The sequence below is a fragment of the Pleurodeles waltl genome, chromosome 4_1, assembly GCF_031143425.1.
Source record: "Pleurodeles waltl isolate 20211129_DDA chromosome 4_1, aPleWal1.hap1.20221129, whole genome shotgun sequence".
Lineage (NCBI taxonomy): Eukaryota > Metazoa > Chordata > Amphibia > Caudata > Salamandridae > Pleurodeles > Pleurodeles waltl.
The window spans coordinates 473,969,587-473,990,009 of record NC_090442.1 but is presented as its reverse complement, the minus strand read 5'-3'; the positions used below and the strand labels follow the sequence as shown (position 1 = coordinate 473,990,009).

The following is a 20,423-nucleotide window of genomic DNA, read 5'->3' as shown; positions in this document are numbered from 1 at the left end:
GGGAAGAACAGAGTGGGAGAGAACTAAGGAATTTAGAATGGGGCATATTATATGGTGCAGAAAAATCCTGAACACCAAAGTTCTATAGTGGGTGGCTGAAATGTTATGTTATGTGTATTTATAAAGCACACTATCACCCACAAGGGTACCCTTGTTTTGAGTAGGTGTGTGTTTCGAGTCCTTCCTTTGGTAGGTTGGTTATTTGAAAAGCCAGGTCTCTGGCTTCTTGCACAATTCAAGGAGGCTCTGAGGTGGAGTGAGAGGCAGTTCCACACTTTAGGACCAATGTAAGAGAAGGCCCATCCCCCTGATCTGGTTCTGTGAATGTATGAGATGTGTGCAAGTAGGATTCCTTCGGAGCGGAGGTGTCTGGGTGGGTGGTGGAAGGAGATGCAATTGTTAAAGTTTACTTTAAAATCATGAGAGTGATTCCTGCACCTCACAGATACCTCAGGTGACACTAAGAAGGGTGTCATCTACAAACTGAGATTTCTAATTATGCCATCTACTTGGCTGGTAAAAAAATATAATTAAGGCACTCTTCCTTGTTAAGTCAGTGGAAAGTCATTTTAACCGTGACGGCATGATTCAGGGCTGTACAGTACATGCTCAACTGTGCGGGTGAGGTCTCGTATATAACTTTCAAAACTACAAAAACTATATTGCACATCATCTGTATGGACACTTTAAGACTTTTTCTGTATACATCATGAAATATCTATAATCACTGAAATCAGTTTTCATTAAATTCGGAACACGTTAGTGGAGTCGAGAGACAGATATTAACTTACTTTCAAGAAGATGCTTCATATTAGTGCCTTGGAATATTTCAGTTAATACATTATTGACCTGGCAATCGAAGACAAAGAGGCGAACGCTTATCCAGGCACTGAATCCATTTATTTTGCTTTGAAGCGACATTTTCCTCCCACGGGAAGGCAGAATATTGTCTGAGGAAACTGCAAATGAAATTTGAGAAAATAGGATTTCATAAAAGATAGGCTTTATGGTTTTTCTTCCTGACAAAAAAGAACACTTGGTCTGTGCAGTTTAGCCACTGTCGTGGTGTGTCACCGGCACTTCCTCAATGTGTCTTATTCTTTCAGGCGCATAATGGAATTGCATTGTATTATAATTATAATTATAATTGTTAATTGTAATTCCCTTTATATTTTCTGCCAATACCCATGGCTCGGAGGCAGAGGGAGGGTTGTATTTCACGGTTAGATTCAGCAGTTGGAGGCAGTTTAATAGCTTTTCAGGGGTTTGGAGTCACATCAGCTGCATGTCAGACTAAGGTGAGCAAAAATGCTATGGTTCATTACTTAAGAACACCCCGAAGTACAAAGGTATTAACTTCTCAGTGATTCTGTCAACAATAGAAAAATAAAATTGCACGATCACTTTATTAACTCTGTCTTCAATGGCCTGTGTTTCAAGTCATTTTACATACCACCATATTTTCAGAAGACTCCACACCGCGTGCAATAGGAGATAAGGCTATATTGCCTGTTAATCCCATCTGCTATTAAATTTCCTAAAATTGTCATTGTGTTGTCCTTTAAAGAATATCGTCCAAGCACCTCTCAGCGCTAGTGCTTGTTTTCACCTGACATCTATATAATTAGGCTGGGATCTTCAAATCCCGCATCCAAGGAGGTGATCTATGTCTGACCTACCAAAAGGCCCAAATGTCATCCAGGAAGGCAAAATGTTTTTGAGGAATTCCTGGATTGGGTTGTATGATGGGCCATGCATGCAATTACCACGCATGCCTTAACAACGCCATCATTACAACACATGCGTCATTGCATTTACAGTAAAAAAAAATTACAACGCATATGCCTTTATCACCCATGCCTTTATCATGAAAATCTCATTGTAAAGATATGGTTGGTAAAGGCATACGTGTGGTAAAAAGTAAATAGGTAAGCATAATGCCTGTAGGTAGTTATAATTAGGACCATCATTCCGTAGAAAATGTAGTTTTTGACTTGCCTATGTCTTTGGCACCGTTTGACATATCTTCACGAAAGTTTTCAAAGAAAGTATTCCTCAGAATCTTGTTGTACATGGAAGTTTTGGGGTGACCAGTCAAGCAGGGGCCGAGAAAAAGGGGAGGTAAAAAACAGTGAATTTCCTATGTTAATTCCCATGGGACTTTGAACCCGTCTACTGCCCAAACTACTTGTAGGAATTACACCAAATTTAACAGAAAGGTCATATCCCAGGAGCATGTACAAAATAGATGACGGGTGCATGGGCCCCCCACCTGAGCTTATTTATACCCCAGGACCACCATCTCCCTGCGGTTTTTATTCCATAGAATGAGGGGGCCACATGCTCCCCTGCACCCTGGGGACCTCCACCTCCCCATGGCAATTCATTGCAAGTAAAGGGATCAGCGGGGCCTTCCCACAGCCCCGGGGACTGCCACCTCCCTGGGGCTGAATATTAAATTTATGTGGGGGGTGCCTGTGTGGCCCTCAGCAGCCCCAGGAATCCCCACCGTCACAGTGCAGAAAGAAAATGATGAAGGGGTTCCATTGCAGACCCCCAGCCCTGGGGACCACCACCTCCCTGGGGCAATTCATTGCAAGTGAGGGGGAGCTGCGTGCCCCCCCCCCCCCACAGCCCCGGGGACCACCACCTCCCCAGGGCTGATATAGAAGGATGAAGGGGGTCCACTGTGGACACCTGGCCTGGGGGCCCTTGGGACCCTGGGGACCACCCCCCGGTGCTATTCTTTTATATTTAGGAGGGCTGCGCAGGCTTCTCGTAGCCCCTCACAGCCCCAGTGACTGCCACCTAATCGGGGCTAAACAATCAATTAATTCAGGGGGCAAACACCCCGAGAGTGAATTGAAATAAGAAGAGGGTCCATTACAGACCCCGGGGACCACCACCTCTCTGGGGCTGTCTAAACATTGGAGGGGGGGTCACGCACTCCCCTTGGTGGAGCCAATAATGGCCATGAGAACAGCCACCCCCCATGGCCGGCTACTGCTAAGTCCCGGTGTGCCCACAAGGGCTGTTTGACAGTGCCTGTCAAGTCAGAGTAAACATAGCTCGTCTCCCTGCAATCGAGAGCTGCCAAACAGCCCTCGTTGGCTGGGAATGGAACTTTCCCCTGTGTCCCTGCCCGCATAAACATAGGAACTAATTGCTCTCACAGACAGGGAGCAAGCTGGGACAGTGGGGGCCTTCAGGCCCCCCTTCGTGGTCCCCAATGCTGGTGACTGGGTGCCCTGGGGGGTACCCTGGTGACATGGCTGGACCCTAGGGAATTGGGTCCCCAGGGTTGAGATTAGCCTGGGGAGGGTGGCCATGCAGTCCCCCCTCACCAAAAAAATATCTATGTTAAGGCAGGACCCCAAGGGATGGGCCTCCTTGGCTGAAATCGGCAAAGGGACGGGGGCCACGCAGCCTCCCTTCCCAATTAATTTGTGTCCAGGCCCCAGGGAATGTGTTCCCTGGGACCGTTCTGGCACTGATGCTGAAATTAAACTTCACCAGGAAGCACTTACAAATATAAACATAGCAGGCTGCTGAAGCTCCACTTCTGTGAAGAAAAGTTATTCAAACTCCTGGACTTGGCGAAGGCAAAGCAAGTGTGTTTACTCAGTGATTCCATATGAACAAAAGCTCTGAAACACTTTGTGGAGGTGAATGCACCATTGATCCTTTGAAGCAATCTGTATGTGACTGTAATGAGTGGATTCTTTCTTGTCCTGTCCCGGTTACAGCAGAGTACATGGTTCTCCCTTTAAAATGCAACGAATATGTAAATGTGCAAATCATCTGGAAGCTGCACCTGCTTGGCCCCGCACTGTCCACTTTGGTAGTATGCAAAGTTCTTTGCGCCTTTTGCCAGGATGATGGACAAAGGGCCCCCCATGTGCATTTTCTGACGGTTTTGATGGTGCATTCTTGATGTTGAGGAATATTAGGGCATCTCCACAAAAACAAAGAAGCAATTACGTGATATAGATAACAAGAAGGACCCTGGTTTTGTGGAGATTTACATCTTTGTAGTCTTGTTGGCCTCTCTATAGGAAGATTCAGATTATCACAGAATTACAGAGAAAGACGCACAAGGAACAATCACATTGTCAAATGCACACAAGGTCACTGGTGACATTTCCTCATGGTCCATTACATAGCTGTAGTGTAGAAAACATACTGAGCTTTTACCCAAGGGGGCAGAAATAATTGCACTTAGCTAGATATTTTGTGCATAACTGTGGACTCTTGTCAGATAAATGAGCAGGTGCGATCCCTTTGTGGCCCAGTCACTCACACAGCTACTGACATACCCACACGGACACCCACACACTGACTAACAGACACACTCAGACACTCACTCAGACACTCATGCACCGACTCACAGACTCATTAAGAGACTCATGTACTCACTCACAGACCCGCTCAGACATTCACACATCCACTCACAGACCCACTTAGACACTCATGCACCAACTCACAGACCCTCTCCGACATTCATGTACCCATTCACAGACCCACTCAAGTTCACACACACACTCACAGACCCACTCAGAGACTCATGCACTCAATCACTGATCCACTCAGAAACTCATACAGTCCCTCACAGACACACTCAGAGATTCATGTACCCGATCACATATCTACTCAAACACTCGTGCACCCAGTCATGCACCCACTTGGACACTCATTCACCCACTCACAGACCCACTTAGAGACTCATGCACCCATTCACAGACCCACTTAGAGACTCATGCACCCACTCAAAGCCCCACTCAGTGACTCACGGGTGCACTCACAGGCCCACTCAGAGACTCCCACACCCACTCACTGACACACTCAGGCACTCACATACAAACTAAGAGACAAACTCAGAGACTCACGTACTCTCTCACAGACCCACTTAGACACTCATGCACCCACTCACAGACCTATTCAGACAATCACGCACCCACTCACAGATCTACTCAGACTCTCACACACCCACTCCCATCACATACCCACTCACAGAGACAATCTCACACGCATTCTCACACCCAAAGACTCCCTCTCACACCTTCTCTCACACCCAGACAGACACTCTCACAACCACTCTCACACCCACATAGACCCTCTCACACCCACTCTCACTAACAGAGACATCCTCTCACACCTACCATCCACCCAGAGAGACAGGCCCTGCGTCTAACCCCTGCCACGCACTGCCGAATTTACTCACACAAAAACAGAGAAATTCAGCAGTTATAGTTAGAGTTATTTCAAATAACTATAACTTGCAGCCTAAGGTAATAATAACTCGTGCCTTCAGAATGCACCACTAATTACACTAGTTATTACAACACTCATGACAAATTTTATAACATCAATTAAAATTTCAATGAAACACTAGAAGTCAAATTATAGAAGAAAAAACTGTGCATGGTGGGGGTACTCTAACTATAAATGCTGAAATTCTCTCATTCTGTGCGAGTAAATTCACAACCTAACTATAACATTCCTGAACCCTGTAACCTTTGTTTTTTTAAGTGAATATATATATTCACCTTTAGTAAATGTTCTAAGGCCTGAAAGTAAATATTTTGAGTTGGGCTAACTACCAGCTTTAACCAGGCACAGTCACTTGAGGATTGGTCATGAAGGCTCCCCAATGGTAGTTTCCCACCATGTTCGTATGAATATATATGTTTACACAGATGCATATGTATCTTTGTACATATATACCAGACGTATGCCTTTACCATGCATGCCTTTAGAACAAAATTTGTTGTAAAGGCACGCATGGTAAAGGCATATTTGTGGTAAAGGAATGCATGATAAAGGCATGTGTATGGTAATGATGACAGCCATGCTTTGTTATGACCGCATTGTAATGGCTGTTTCTCCGGGATCGACATTGATAGCTTGATACAAGCAACAATGTTTTCTCTGGGAAAACGTATGTGGTATTAGTGCAACAACTAGCCAAAGCAGCACAATAGTTATGAAATACATGTGAGAGCAAAGGTTATATAGAAAAGCACAACTGCATCATATGAAAGTACTGGAATATTAGCCTGTGAGAAAGCTAAACACAATGCAATAAACAAGCCACACCAATTTCTGCAAAGAGAAATAAATAACGAGAAAAACAATACTTAACATAAAAAACCCAATATCAATTTCTGTAAGGGAGTCAAGACTGAAGACTATATTGTGCACAGTTCTCTTGAAGTTGGACAGCCATTGAACGAGGTCCTGCTGAAGCTATTGCTTTTAGCAGGAACACCTCTAAGTAGGAGAAATTCACATTTTGAAGCCAACAAAGTCCTCTCATCAGGTAGATACTTTTGGCACATTCACTCAGACAAAGTTTCCAACTTCAGACTACCAGCAGGTCCAACATTGTGGCTTGCTTCGCTTCAGCCCTCTGTCTTTGCCAAGCCTCTGCAGCTCACCCTGGTGAGGGTGTTGAAGTTGAGCAGCTAAAGCTCCATCGTACAACAAAGGGTGGCATTTAATTAAATGTGAAAAAAGGAGAAAACCGCCAATGGAAAGCTGAGAAGACTTAAAAAAGAGATCAACTTTGATGTCAAATAAATTTTAGACAATTTTTGTGCTACACCAATTACTGTGTGGCGCTGCACACACATAAGTACTGGATCCCACTGTGATCATCAATATGAGAAATTGGGTTGTTGGTCGAATGGGTTGTTAACCCTGGTCAAGCAATAGCCACAATCCCTGATAGGGTAAACCAGAAAAGTCACTAAATGAACCTGTGCTTAACCCTATTGTAGCTTGACACAGAAGCAGTCAGGCCTACCATGGAGGCAGTGTGTAAAGTATTTATGCAGCACACAAACAGCAATAAAGTAAAAATGCAACACAAGAAAAATCCCACACCAATTTAGAAAGATAGAGTAAAATTATCTGATACCAACATGACCAAGGTAAAAACTAGTCCCTAAAAGAATGAAGCGCCAACCGCCGACATCTAGTCTTATGAGACTGGGTCAAAGTACAAAAAATATGTCCGACCATGTTGAAGCTGGATACAAAGAGTGGATTGGGCCCGGTCAGCGCCTACCTTTGCACTTAGAAGAAATTTGAAAAACACGCCTCAGAGAAGGCAGAAGTTTAGGCAGAGCAAGGCTGAAGGCAGTATCCGAGGAGAAGGCAGCATTGTTGGGGAGCACTGGATGAAGTCACAGTGATGATTTCTACATTCTGACCCAGGGCCTCATTGCGAGTTTAGTGGTATGTGGTCTGCCATGGCGATGCTAGCGGTCAGACCGCCGTCAGGATGGCAGTCAGACCACCATATTATGAGTCATTCGGGCCTATAAAGCAAAGACCACTGCGGCCCACCGGCATTGCCAGGCAGCACAGACTGCTGCGGTCACGAGGCTGCAGAAATAGGCCAGCGGAGATACTGTTTCTGCCGGACACATTATGAGGTTGCACACAGCCAATGTGACCGTGGTTGTTCAACCACTACATCTCAGCAGGCAGAAATGGGGACTATAAAGGGAGACATTCACATGCAGGCAGCCTCATACGTTCAGTGCCGCCATGGACCCCATCATACACGTCCTGCCGCTGCTGCTGATCATCCATGGAGCACAAAATCCACGCCACCATGGGTGCAACTGGCCATAAGTACACACACTTACCTGTGCCATTAGGCACAACAACTGTTCGTCCCACCGTCATCATATGGGGGTCACGCTACGGGCACTAAGTACGCTTGTCATTGTGTCCTGCGACAAAATCAGACACAAAGAAGGACAAAAATACAGTCACAAAATGCCCCCTGTGAGCAGGTCACTCACACTGCACCGCAATGCTATACATAAACACACGTCTGCTCTTCTCAGGCACAGGGACAGTGAAGTGTACACAACATTGTCTCACACAACACCAACAAATCACACTCACATTCCTCACATGTCATGGACTGTCATCACATTCAACACACATATGTATGAATGTTGCATGAAATACGAACACCACTACTATCAAACAGCCCTGAAATGGACACACACATCACCCACTTTGCAACACAATGGAAGGTCAATGGGATGCACAATACAAAGAGAGACAAATATACAAAGATCACTCTTCAAACAATACCTGTTCAATAGGGTTGGGGCCATCTGGAACACTCAGGGAAGGAGGCTGCACTGGGACACATATCACTTTGCACATGCCCCTTAAACAACATTTGCACAGGAACTGGCCCGACTTGTCTCAGGGACAAACAATACTAGACCCAAATGACATGCCTATCTGCATAATGTCGAAGTGCAAGTCAACAAACCACATACAACTCCAACTGCATGAAACATACCTCTACACGAAGTAGCTGCAATTTGCACACAGCTAAATGGGCACATGGACAGTCAAATGCACACAAAGAAAGCACACCTGAACACACTACATGTCTGCAGAAACAAAACACAAGCTGCCACACGTTAGATGAATTCATAATCCATATCAGGGGGACAAGTCTAACACCATACATACTCACATTGGACAACACAAGATGAGATACTTATCATACCAAACAGTACACAATGCCATGACACCAAAATTGCATTTACACACACACACACACAAATTTCCATACAGTCAAATTATACCCTTGTCTTGGAGACACCAATGCTGCCCACGAGGTCACATACTGCAAACAACAGAAAATGGATGGTAAGCAGGCTGCAAGACACACAACTGTAGGCAGACAACACAAGTCACTCAGGAACAACATAAAGGTAGAAAAGGAATTGCAGGACAAATGCCTACCCAAAACAAACCAAGTGTTTGGGTTTATTCACTGTAATTTTTTGAAAGTCCAATGCCATTGGCCAGTCCATATGTCCCTGCACAGAAACATCATGGTGCCGTCACTTGACTCCTGACTGTCAGGAAAGGGGCATCAAGTGAGCAGGCAGGCACCTCAGGCATCATCTTTGCGAGGGGGTCGGATTTGAGAGGGGTGGGTTTGGTTGTGGTTTTGGGAGGGGTGGACTGCTTCTTGGGAGGGGTGGGTGTTTTGTTGGGGGGAGGTGGAGAGGTGTTTGCAGGTGTGATAGGGGAGGTCTTGGAGGTGGAAGGGAGGGGTTGGAAGGTGGGTTGGGGCCTCTTGGGTTTGCGATGGGGGAGGAGGGAAAAGGGGAAAGGTCCAGGTCCAACACATAAACTTTTTTAGGTACATAAGGACAGTCAGCAGAAGGGGATGGGGATTTGGAGGTCGAGGGAGTGGTTGTCTGCTGTGTCATTGAGGATGTCGTGGGTGTGCGCATGTGGGAAGTATGCTTGTGTTTGGGTGGTATCTGTTACGTGGGTGAGTGAGTGAGTTTGTGTGTCTTGGGAGGTGGAGGTGTTGGGGGATTGAGTGGTAGATGTGGGTGAATCTGTTGGGGTGGTGCCTGTGGATATGCTGGTAGTGGTGGATGTCCGTGTGTGTGTGTTGATGTGGTGTCTGCAGGTGTGCTGGATGTGGTGGATGTGTCACTCACTGTTGTGGTGGTGTCTGTGGGTATGCTTGATGTTGTGTGTTTTATGCTGCGGGTGGTGGAGGAGTTTGGGGAAGTGGTGACTGATGTTTTGTCTGTGGGTGTCTATTGTTTGCTTGCGTGCCAGTCTGTTTTGTGGGGTTGTGTCTGTTTGTGCTGCTCTTGTGTGTTGAGGTGGGTGCATGCAGATTGGTCTGTGTGCTTTGAGTAGGTAGGGGAAGGGGGGATTTGGATTAGGAAGAGGGAGATGGAGGGGAGACGGAAGGTGGGGGCTGACTGGCTGCCATCAGTGTGGAGGCCAGAGTCTGAAATGGTCTCTGTAAGTCAGACATTGCATCATGAATGCCTTCCAGGAAGGCTGTGTCTGCTTGAGTTGGATTGACAATCCCTGAATGACATTCACAATGACTGTCTGACCCACAGACATAGTTCTCAGGAGGTCAATAACCAGCCTCCCCACTGAGGGCAGCATGGGTAACAGGGGATAGGGAGGAGGTGCCTGTGGCAAAGGAGATGCCCACCCTCTTGGGTGAGTGGGCCTGGACCAATTTGGTGGGGAGCAACACAGAGGAAAAGAGAATTTCCTGGTCTCCCCCGTGGCACTCCCCTCACCCTCCGGGACACTGGGTTCCTCTGTGTTAATGGTGTCTTGACCCAAAGTCCCGTGGCCAGATGCGTCCCAACTCGGCTGTACCCTTTCTCCTTTACATGTTGGTGCGGTGCTGCAAATACAAAGAGAAATGGGGTCATCACATGTTCATGATCACACTTGAACAGCTCTGATTAGCAAACATTACCATGATGGCAAGTAGGCCCCAGCAGTAAACTCCACCTAAGTGGCCCATACATGCCCCATACCATAAGCATGCATGCCAGCTGAACTGTCAACAGTTGCCCACAGGAAATTCAGGATCTCAAACAACTACAATTGCATGGCTGAAGTTGTGCAATCACAGTAACAATTCAACAAGTAAGAGACCTCATCATCTTCAAAGCTTTGCCTCATGGAGCAGACCTCTGTTACCTGTTGTCATACATTAGTAGGCCAATGCCAAATGCATTCCCATAGATCCCACACAAGGTCATCCGCACATCTATTTGTCACATACATAATGATCCAACAATAGGAAATGATGCTCCAAAATCCTGCCATATTGATGACAAAAGTAAAATAGTCTGGAGAAGGCGACATGTAAATACTCATGTCACTCTGGAAGCAGTTCCACTATGCACACTTCACCAAGTGATATTTCTCCCAATAAACTCACAGAGGTAGTACTAATGTTCCTCAGATAGGCCATACATGTGGCATAGAAATGGACACTGTAGACAACATGTGCAATATGTCAAGGAGAGATGTCCCCAAAATCCACAGCACAATGAATTAGCAAGTCCCAGGGTAATCACCACTAATGTCTGGCACCCCTTACAATGACATACTCTGAGTGCATTAGTTGATGCTATTAGTCCCTTGGATGTTGGAGACGCCCAGACATTTGCAAGTACTTGTTGAAGGCCCTCAACATGTTGCCCAATTGGAAGCTATATGATTGTCTCCATTATGGTCATGCAGACCCAGATGTCTGTCTATGGATGAATGCATGTACACATACACATGTGATTTAAACATAACTGCAAGTCACTCCATGATGCATGCCAGGAGTCAGGTCACACACCTTACCCATTAGACATGTGCAGTGCACTTTGCTACATGCTGCCACATAAATGGCATAGAAATGAACGTTGTGGCTCAAAACTCTAGGCCTACCTGTCTTGTCTCTCATTACACTGCAGCTTTACATGCCTAATTGCATGCTATGATGCATGAGGGAATGAGTCAGCCAATAAACAATGGTGGCAAACTCCTGTATATGGCACAACATGAAATGTACCCCCAATGTAAAAGGCTTATTCCACGCACAGATTGCCATGCACATATATGTGAGAGAATACAGACATTATCTTATCAACTCCGGAAGACCATGCATGAATCAGCAGCTTACAAATGTTTTGCTAATGAGAAAGGGACACATGCTGACATATAGGCATAAGGAATGTTGGCAATAGTGATGGCACATAAATCATGTCAATGGACATTCCCCACTTACCGAGGGATATTATTGATCTGTAGCTGCGCCCAAAGCATAATGTTGGCTCTGTCACATGTATGATGGCCATCTTCACATTACAGACTGCAGTGAGACACTAGCACCCATCAAACGCTGAAGACAACTAGCCTATGAGTGTCAGATGCCAATATGCTCATTTACCCAGACACTTGGCTGAGGACAGTGATTCATCACTTACTTACCTTTGGCCTGTAACATTGAGGAGTAGTGGTCTGCTACATAGAATTTACACACACTACAGCAACAAACAATACTTGATTGATCACTGTACACAGCCATATGTTGTCCCTGGAGGGCAAGTGGTTTGTGGATTGTATGCAGTTGTGTCCTAGGTCCCTGGGCCAATAGGCAAGGCACATCAGTATACAACACATGACATGTCTACACACCACTCATCTGCTGTGTGACACATGTCTCATCCCTAATTGTCAAGGGGAGCTGTCAGAACCTAACACATTCACTTGGCAATATGACACACAGGAATATGCCCTGCACTCACCCCCTTGTGGCTGCTGTGCTATCCTGAAATGCCCATTAAGCTATGGGTAGGCCACTGTCAGAATGCAAGCCATTAGAGGGGTCATAGCCCAACAGGCACCCTGCCTATGTTGGGAGGACAGCCCCAGCTGGATCTCTGAGATTTTCCAGGCCCAGCGTCTCAGGTCCTCCCACCTTTGCCTGGAATGTGTGCTCTGCCGGTTGTGGATTGCCATAGTCCACACCATCCGGGCTCTCCATAGTGTCTTCTTTTGATGGGTGTTGAAGTGCATGAATGCAAAAGACAAATCAAAAGATTTAAATCACAAGTTTAATCACATATGAGTGAGTCACATACATGTCAGTAAAATCAAGCTAGGACTTTTCTATTTGTCAGTACTCCCCAAGTCTGACACACACAAGCCAATAAGTACAGGGATATAACTATAGACCTACATAACCCACTACCCTGCTCAGAGTCTACATGACTAGCAAGCTTACTGATATCAGGTAGCCCATGTTCTAGCAATCTGTACTGTGATGTGAGTCACAATGAAACACTACACACCTATGTGGCTTCTGAAGGGTAAACTCCTTAGGCATAAATGGACCAACACATTCACACTCTGTGAGAATGACTCACTGCATGCAGTCCCTACAGCCAACTTCCAGAGTACAAACTCCAACATTACACATGAGTTACAATGAAGGGACTGGCATGGTGGGTACAGAAAGTGCCTTCCATGTCCATGTGTGGACATGTCAACTAACGAATGCAGAGTCATGCCACTTCAGGGGGTGGGGTTATGTGCTATGTACCCATACCATAGAACTCTCCTTTGGACACCTGTGTTGATCCTACAGAGATGGCATCCAACTAACAAAGGTATGCATTGTACAGTTTCTCCTAAGTGACAAAGCTACTAAGTCACATATCATGGCCTCCCAGGAATCAACACACTGTCTGCACTGTGGGACTCTCAGTTATGCAATCAGCCTGTACAGGACAAATATGACCTATGAAAAGGTGACAACAGAGCTGTGGGAGTAAGGGACCTGTCATGAGTGTAAGACACACATTGACAATGATGCTAAGTGCAGATATGGACCTGATTAATAAATTACGTCTGTACTCATTCCTAGTCTAGCCAAAGGACTGAGGCATTCAGGGCAGGTTTTGCCATCAAAGCCTCATATTGGCTACATGACAGGATCTGCTTGTATACAGGGAATGGGAACAGTGCCATAGTTGCATAGCCACGGTGACTCTCCCATGACATGGACTAGGACCCATACTGGAAGATAAATGTGACAGGCCCTGGTCTCTGCAGACTGACCTGACAGAACCTATATGACACTCCATTACATCACTTCCATGCATGACAGTGCATCATATAGTCAACAACAATTTGGCATGTGGTGTGTGTGGCAACCTGAGGGGCAGAGTGTCTCATGATATCCCCTCCACAAAAGCAAGGGTAAATATGGTTTGAAAGATCGGTGGCACTATACACTTTGCTCACCTGATTCTAAACTGACTCATACAACATGCATACACAGTTCATGCCTTCACACACATACATGTTTGACATTTACAACCACCATGAGGAAAAAGATGTCAATGCATGGCAATAATGTCTCCTTACCTAAGCATGTGCATCCAACACAAGAGTGATCTAGGACCACAAAAACCTCACGCAACACAATGTGACTTAACTTAACAAGTGGCACCTGCTACCAATACCTGCATATTGGCCATCCCATTGATGCCACACAGACTGCAACAACAGACACACGAGTAGTCAAACTGGCACACATGGGCACAATCTAGCATGTGAGAAGGAAAGGATGGTGAAGTAAAGAGAAAATTGTGCACTTGAGGGACTTACGTGCTCCTCTGGTGAGCCATAGAGCTGTCCATACAGGGGTAGGACCTCAGTAACTAGCCACTCCAGCTCCTCTGGAGAAAAGGCAGGGGCCATATCATCTGCTGGATGCAGCATGATTGCTGCCAGAGGTGGCACACTTCAGCTCAGGTCATGGAGGTCTTGCTGGCAGCAGTGTCAGGAGTCAAGCGAGTTAATCTGCAGAACGTGGTGGTCACGTCCACCACGTACGCGGTCATCACCGCCGGTGGAAACAGCTATAGGCTCACAACTGCCACTGGCAACAACGTTAGCCTATGGCTGTGTCTGCCACAGTAGCAATCATCTGCCACCATGGCGACTTCGGCAGGTGGTCGCTGGCGGTTTCTAATGTCCAATGGAGGAGGTCAGGCAGCAGCTATTTTGGAGGCCTGTAATGCCATATTGGGCTACATATACTGCATCACACTGGCAAAAATATATTTTTGACCTCACAAACATGCTTATCCTGTCTTGTCATGTAGGTTCTACTAATCAAACACCATTGTAGTATGTTGCAGGGCACAGATGACATTTAACAGTGGGGCACAGTCCACCACTGCCAGTGGTCACTGTGGTGGTAGGGATATGCAGTCACATTTTGAAGGGCAATTGTGTTGCACTTCTTTGAGTTTGGTCCATATACATGTTGTGACCACGTGTGGAAAACAATGGTGGGCACATGTGACCGTTGTGTTATGTACAGCTGTGATGTGTACTGGTTGCCATGTCTCTCCATTCAGAAATGCCTTGTCACATGATATCATTGATCTGCATCATGTATGTTGCTGTGGACACACTGACTAATGTTGGAAATCATGTCTTGTCATACATAGGTGCCCAGTGAGAGGGAGGATGTGACAACGCCCTGCCTACTGTCCACTGCCAGACTTTTAGACCATGGAAGAGTGACACATCATCCTTCTGTACCCTCTGAATAGGCAAACTATAGCGGACGTATATCCTCAGTTGGAGAAAGATCAGATGCCAGCTATTAGTTATCCAACCAGTATACCACCCATTGTACAGGACATGTCAGTATTGCACTTCCTAGCCACAGGGTCCTTCCAGCATACAGTGGCCCTATCTGCTGGCATGTCCCAAACTATGTTCAGTCTGGTGTTGAAGGATGTCCTCTCAGCAATGTTGAAACACTTGCACAGCTAAATCTATTTTCCCCGCTGTGAGGATTTAGCCCATGTGAAGGCTGACTTTTATAGTTTTGCAGTCATCGCACATGTGGTGGGGGCCATTGATGGCACACATGCTGGCTTGCTCCCACCGCAGGCCAATGAACAAGTGTACTGCAACAGAAAGAACTTCCATTCCATCAAATTGCAAGTTGTCTGTTTGGCGGATCTCTACGTTTCACAGGTCTGTGCCCGTTATTCAGGTTCAGCCCATGATAACTTCATAATGCAGAACAGCACCGTATCCTAGCTGGTGTCACAACTGTACTCACAGAGGGTCAAATTGATTGGTAAGTCACGTCTGTCCTGTTTGTATGTGTGCAATGTCTGCTGCTACAATCATTAACTGAGCAACTTTTTGCACTTATGTCCCATCACTTAACAGGACACTCCCAATATCCAAATCGTACTTGGTTGTTGACGCCAATAAGGAATACAACTACGTCAGGTGAAATCCGGTTCAATGAGACTCATGGAAGAACAAGGTGGATAGTGAAGCTGGCTTTTGGGCTTCTGAAATCCAGATTTATGTGGCTGGACCGGAATGGTGAAGCCCTCCTTTATTCACATGGAAAAGTGTGTAAGATTACAGTGGCATGTTGCATGCATGCTCCACAACATTGCCCCTTGGAGGAATATCCCCTACATCCCAGAGGATGGGGGAACCTGTAGTTCCACAGGTTGAGCCCCCTGAAATGCATAGTTATGACAGTGGTGAAGAGGAAGGTGCTGACCTGCAGGAAGATCTCCCAGCAGTTACTTTTCATGAGTACAAGTATGTCATGTGATGTAATGACTGTTACTGTAGAATGAACTGTAGCTGTGAGAATAGGTGGAGTTGAGTGTTTTAGCAACAACTAGGGAGCTGATATTTTGCAATATTCAGCCAAAGGCTGCTTGAAGAGTTAGCCTTCGACATATCCCCACCTTGATGATGCTGATTTGTTTGTCTCATTGCAATGTAATTTCATTTCCAGATGCTTGCTATGTGATTTGTGTAATAGTTATGTTTTCAAACCTATATTACTTTTTGTCTTTGTACAGGTACCTTCACCATGACATCCTCATGGGTATCTGATGCTATTCTGACATAAAAAGTGGATTGTTCCAGGTAATTTAGGTCATAGATTTGGGGTGTGTGAGACCAGTGCCAAGGCAGCTTGAATAGTGTTTGGGTGGAATGTCAGAAGTGCACATTGGACTTGTTTTGTGTGCTGTGTTTGGCCGACTGCATCATGTGTGTCGTCATGTGGGCACGAAATATGTATTCATCAATTGCGAGCAAAGGCATTCATCCTTCACATTGGCTAAACACTCTTTTTGTATGACCTGTATGTAGCTGTAAATGTGTTTCATCATTGCATGCCATAGTTCCTGAGCCACAACAGTGACATATGTTTGTTGCCTACCACCAGATGCATGGTCATTGGATAGTGATGGGTGTGTGATCAGGGACTCTTGTACTGCCATCTGTCTGTATCTTGGATTATGTGTTGTTGGATTATTTTGGTGTGGTATGTGATAAGGCTCAAGCTGCTGACATCACCCACTTTAATGATTGCCTATTCTAAAGGACAATGGCCCTCATTACAACTTTGACGGGCGGCGGAGGCCGCCCGCCAAAGTTGCGCCGCAGGAATACCGCACCGCGGTCTGAAGACCGCGGCCGGCATTCTGAGTTTCCCGCTGGGCGGGCGGCCGCCCGCCAGCCCAGCGGGAAACAACCTTCCCACGAGGACGCCGGCTCGGAATCGAGCCGGCGGAGTGGGAAGGTGCGACGGGTGCTACTGCACCCGTCGCGTATTTCACTGTCTGCTATGCAGACAGTGAAATACAAGCGGGCACTCTTACGGGGGCCCCTGCAGTGCCCATCCCATTGGCATGGGCACTGCAGGGGGCCCCAGGGGCCCCGCGACACCCCCTACCGCCATCCTGTTCCTGGCGGGCGAACCGCCAGGAACAGGATGGCGGTAGGGGGTGTCAGAATCCCCAAGGCGGCGCAGCAAGCTGCGCCGCCTTGGAGGATTCCAATGGGCAGCGGAAAACCGGCGGGAGACCGCCGGTTTTCCTGCACTGACCGCGGCCAAAGCGCCGCGGTCAGAATGCCCTGCGGGGCACCGCCGGGCTGTCGGCGGTGCTCCCGCCAACCGCGAGCCTGGCGGTCACAGACCGCCAGGCTCGTAATGAGGGCCAATGTCTGATAAAACCCTCCCTTCCGTAGTATGAGGGGCTGTAACTTGGAATGTGTACTTTGACTCAGTATGAGTCACACATTGTTATGTCACAAAGGTCGAGGCATATGGAGAGCCTATGTGCTGTACACTGGAATTGAAGGTTTGTTGTAACCAGACACTTGCACTGATGAGTTTATGTTTAATGGTTGCAATCCTGAGCAGGACATTGTTCACCTGTGACATATGCCTCATTGCACAAGTAAGTCATGTCTTTATCATATGGTTTGCATGGTCTCACATCTCTACATAGTAAAATGTTGATATTAAGCAAACAGACAATTAGTTTGTGATGGGTGAATTTATTACAGTGCTGATGCAGTAAATACAATTTTGAAAGTAAAAAAAGAAAAATAATAAAGTGAAGGGTTCAGTCATGGTGAATGAAATCATTGGGCTAGATGCCACACCACTGGGAGTCCAAAGACCAGAGTGCTCCTCCCATTGGAACTGGTGGGTAGTTCAGGATCAGTCAACGGAGTTAATCTGTGGCACACAAATGAGTTCCTTTAGGAAGAGGCCACTTGCTGCAGTGGTGCGTGTCTTGCCATCCGCACATCCTGGATTCTTCTCCGGACCTCCTCGCTTGTGTGGTGGGGGTGATCTGCTGCTACAGAGGCAAGGATGTCTGGGGCTTGTTCCTCTGGCAGGGCCTCCCTTTTAGTGGTTGGCACCGAAGATGAAGGCCCTGGTGTTGATGTGCCAAATGATGAGGTAGATTGGTGTTGTAGAGCCCTGCTCAGGGTGGTGTTAATGTCCTTCCTCACCCTGTTAGGGAGGCCAAGCTAGCATTGTGAGCCTCCCACTGTTCACGCATATCCCTATGGAAGTCCCTTTGTAGCTGTTTTATTTCCTGGTGTTCGGTCAAGACCTGGCCCATCATACCTTGGGACTTCTGATAGACCCCCAAGACGTGGCTGATGGTGTCCTAGCCAGCAGCAGACACGGTGGCCTCATCCTGCTGGCCCACAACATCCCTCCCATGCACCTTAGCCCCATGGCCCTGTGCCCTTGCCACAGATTGCCCTCTCCAACTGGGTCCTGGACCCTCATTGTTGGAAGTGTTGCTTTGCAACTCAGGATTCAGGACTCGGGGGGCACGAGATGGTAGGCAGTGTGCTCGCTACATAAGTTGGTTGCTGTGATGTAGAGGCAACCGGGATGGGAGGTGTTGCTGTGGCCACAGTGAGACTCACTGGTGTTGTCTGACAAGATTGCCTAGATTTGCCAGAACCATCCTCCACATCCAGATGTCCAGGAGTATCTTCTCCACTGAAGACTTCATCCATGGGAGTAGTGCCAGTCTCTTCTGAGGCTCTGTGTGCCCAGTGAGAGCTGGACCTGTTGATGTGAACGACACTATGTTACTGGTTGAATTGTGAAACATACCTCCAACAATTTAGTGTTACATTAAGCATGGACCTTGTACAAAGTTATTTTGCAGTTAATCTTATTGTGGCAAGTATCTATGACATTGGTTGTATTGACATGACATTTGTGAAGCATGCAGGTTTTTAAGACTGAAGCAGCTCACCAGATGTGCAGATCATTAGCCCTTGGAAGGATGGCCTAAGAATGTAATTTTGCCACCAGCGCAGGGAAAACAGTGGCTAAGCAAGTGTGACCGGGCCGCCCCGGGCAACAGTGGGGAACCGGCAGAAACGGAACCGCTACGGCCGCGTTCCCAGGTTCCCCTGGGAACGCATCCACAACGAGGCCAGCGTCCTGAGGTTGCCTCGGCAACCTCCGATGACGAGGAGGCTCCGGATTGGCCACCAGGCGGCCAAAAGACGGAAGCTCCGGTCGAGAAAGAAAGAGCCGGGGAGGAAGAGAGGAAGGAGAACGACGGCGGCGACGGCGAACCTAAGAAAGAAGAGAGAGACGGCGACGAGGACATCGGAGGAGGACCCCAGTGGCCTGGAAGCGGCGGAACCCGAACCCAGAGGAACAGCGCCCGACCGGAAGCAGGGGAGACCAGCCCAGACCGACGAGAGGACCTCCACAGAGCCAGCCACGACCCTGGAGGATCGTGGCTCTACAAGGTACGGTCCTTCTGGACAAACCGAGGGGCACAATAAAAGGGGAGAAACGCTGGGGAAGGGAGGGAGGCAGGGTGAGGGGAGGGAGGAGAGAAGGGCACTTTAGAGAGCACCGGGAGAGCACAAAAGGGTAAAGTACGGAATATACACAAGCCCTGAAGTCCTCACTGGCTCCTATATCACACATAAAACCCCCCCCTCCTAAAACCTTTTCCCCAGTAAAACATATAAGTAGAAGACGTGTTATAAGGCGTTCGTTCCACTCACCAGCGGTATGTGTTCCCTTTTTCTTATATGTCACATCCGGGACCTTATGAGGACGATCCGGTACGCCACCTAGAGAAAAAGGAAGAAAAGGGACACAGATTAAAAGGAAGATATTCACCACTCCAGAGAAGAAACCGGCGCTAAACGTCGTACTGACTTTTCATCAGTTCTTATTTCAAATTACTAATAAATACTTACCTCAAAAACCCAAATTTACCTCTCCTGAGTGTCTATACTGTGGGGGCTGTCTACAGTGGTGTCAGAAGGGGGATCTTGTTTCTAAATCCCTCTCCATAAAACAGTCCAGACAGTATACACAATGAGTGAAAGTCCATCGTTAGAGACCGTGATTAAGCAACTAGCGGAAGGGCAAAGACACTTACAACTCGTATGGGAGGCCCAACAGAGAGAGGCCAAGGAAGACCGAGAAACCTTACAATCTGCTCTGAAGAGCCAGGCGACCATACTGGCGAACAACCAGTTAGTCCATGAAAGTGCGATGAAAAAACTAACGGAGACTATCGCCGCTAGTAAGGTACATCCGAATGTACCTAGTTCCGTATTACAGAAGTATCAGGAGGGAGAGGATCCGGAATCATTTTTCACCAACTTTGAACGGGTAGCCTCCTCCGCCTTATGGCCAGAAGATAAATGGGGACAATATGTGGCCCCCCTGCTCACCGGTCTCT

The 20,423-nt window shown here is 47.1% G+C and overlaps 1 long non-coding RNA gene across 1 annotated transcript in view; it reads right to left on the bottom strand.

Moving 5' to 3' along the window:
• Positions 1-20,423, bottom strand: part of LOC138288527 (uncharacterized) — a 103,400-nt gene that overhangs the window by 13,884 nt on the left and 69,093 nt on the right. Inside the window, exon 2 of the long non-coding RNA XR_011202438.1 lies at positions 792-959. This is a non-coding gene — a long non-coding RNA (uncharacterized lncRNA). The remainder of the gene's footprint in view (positions 1-791; positions 960-20,423) is intronic.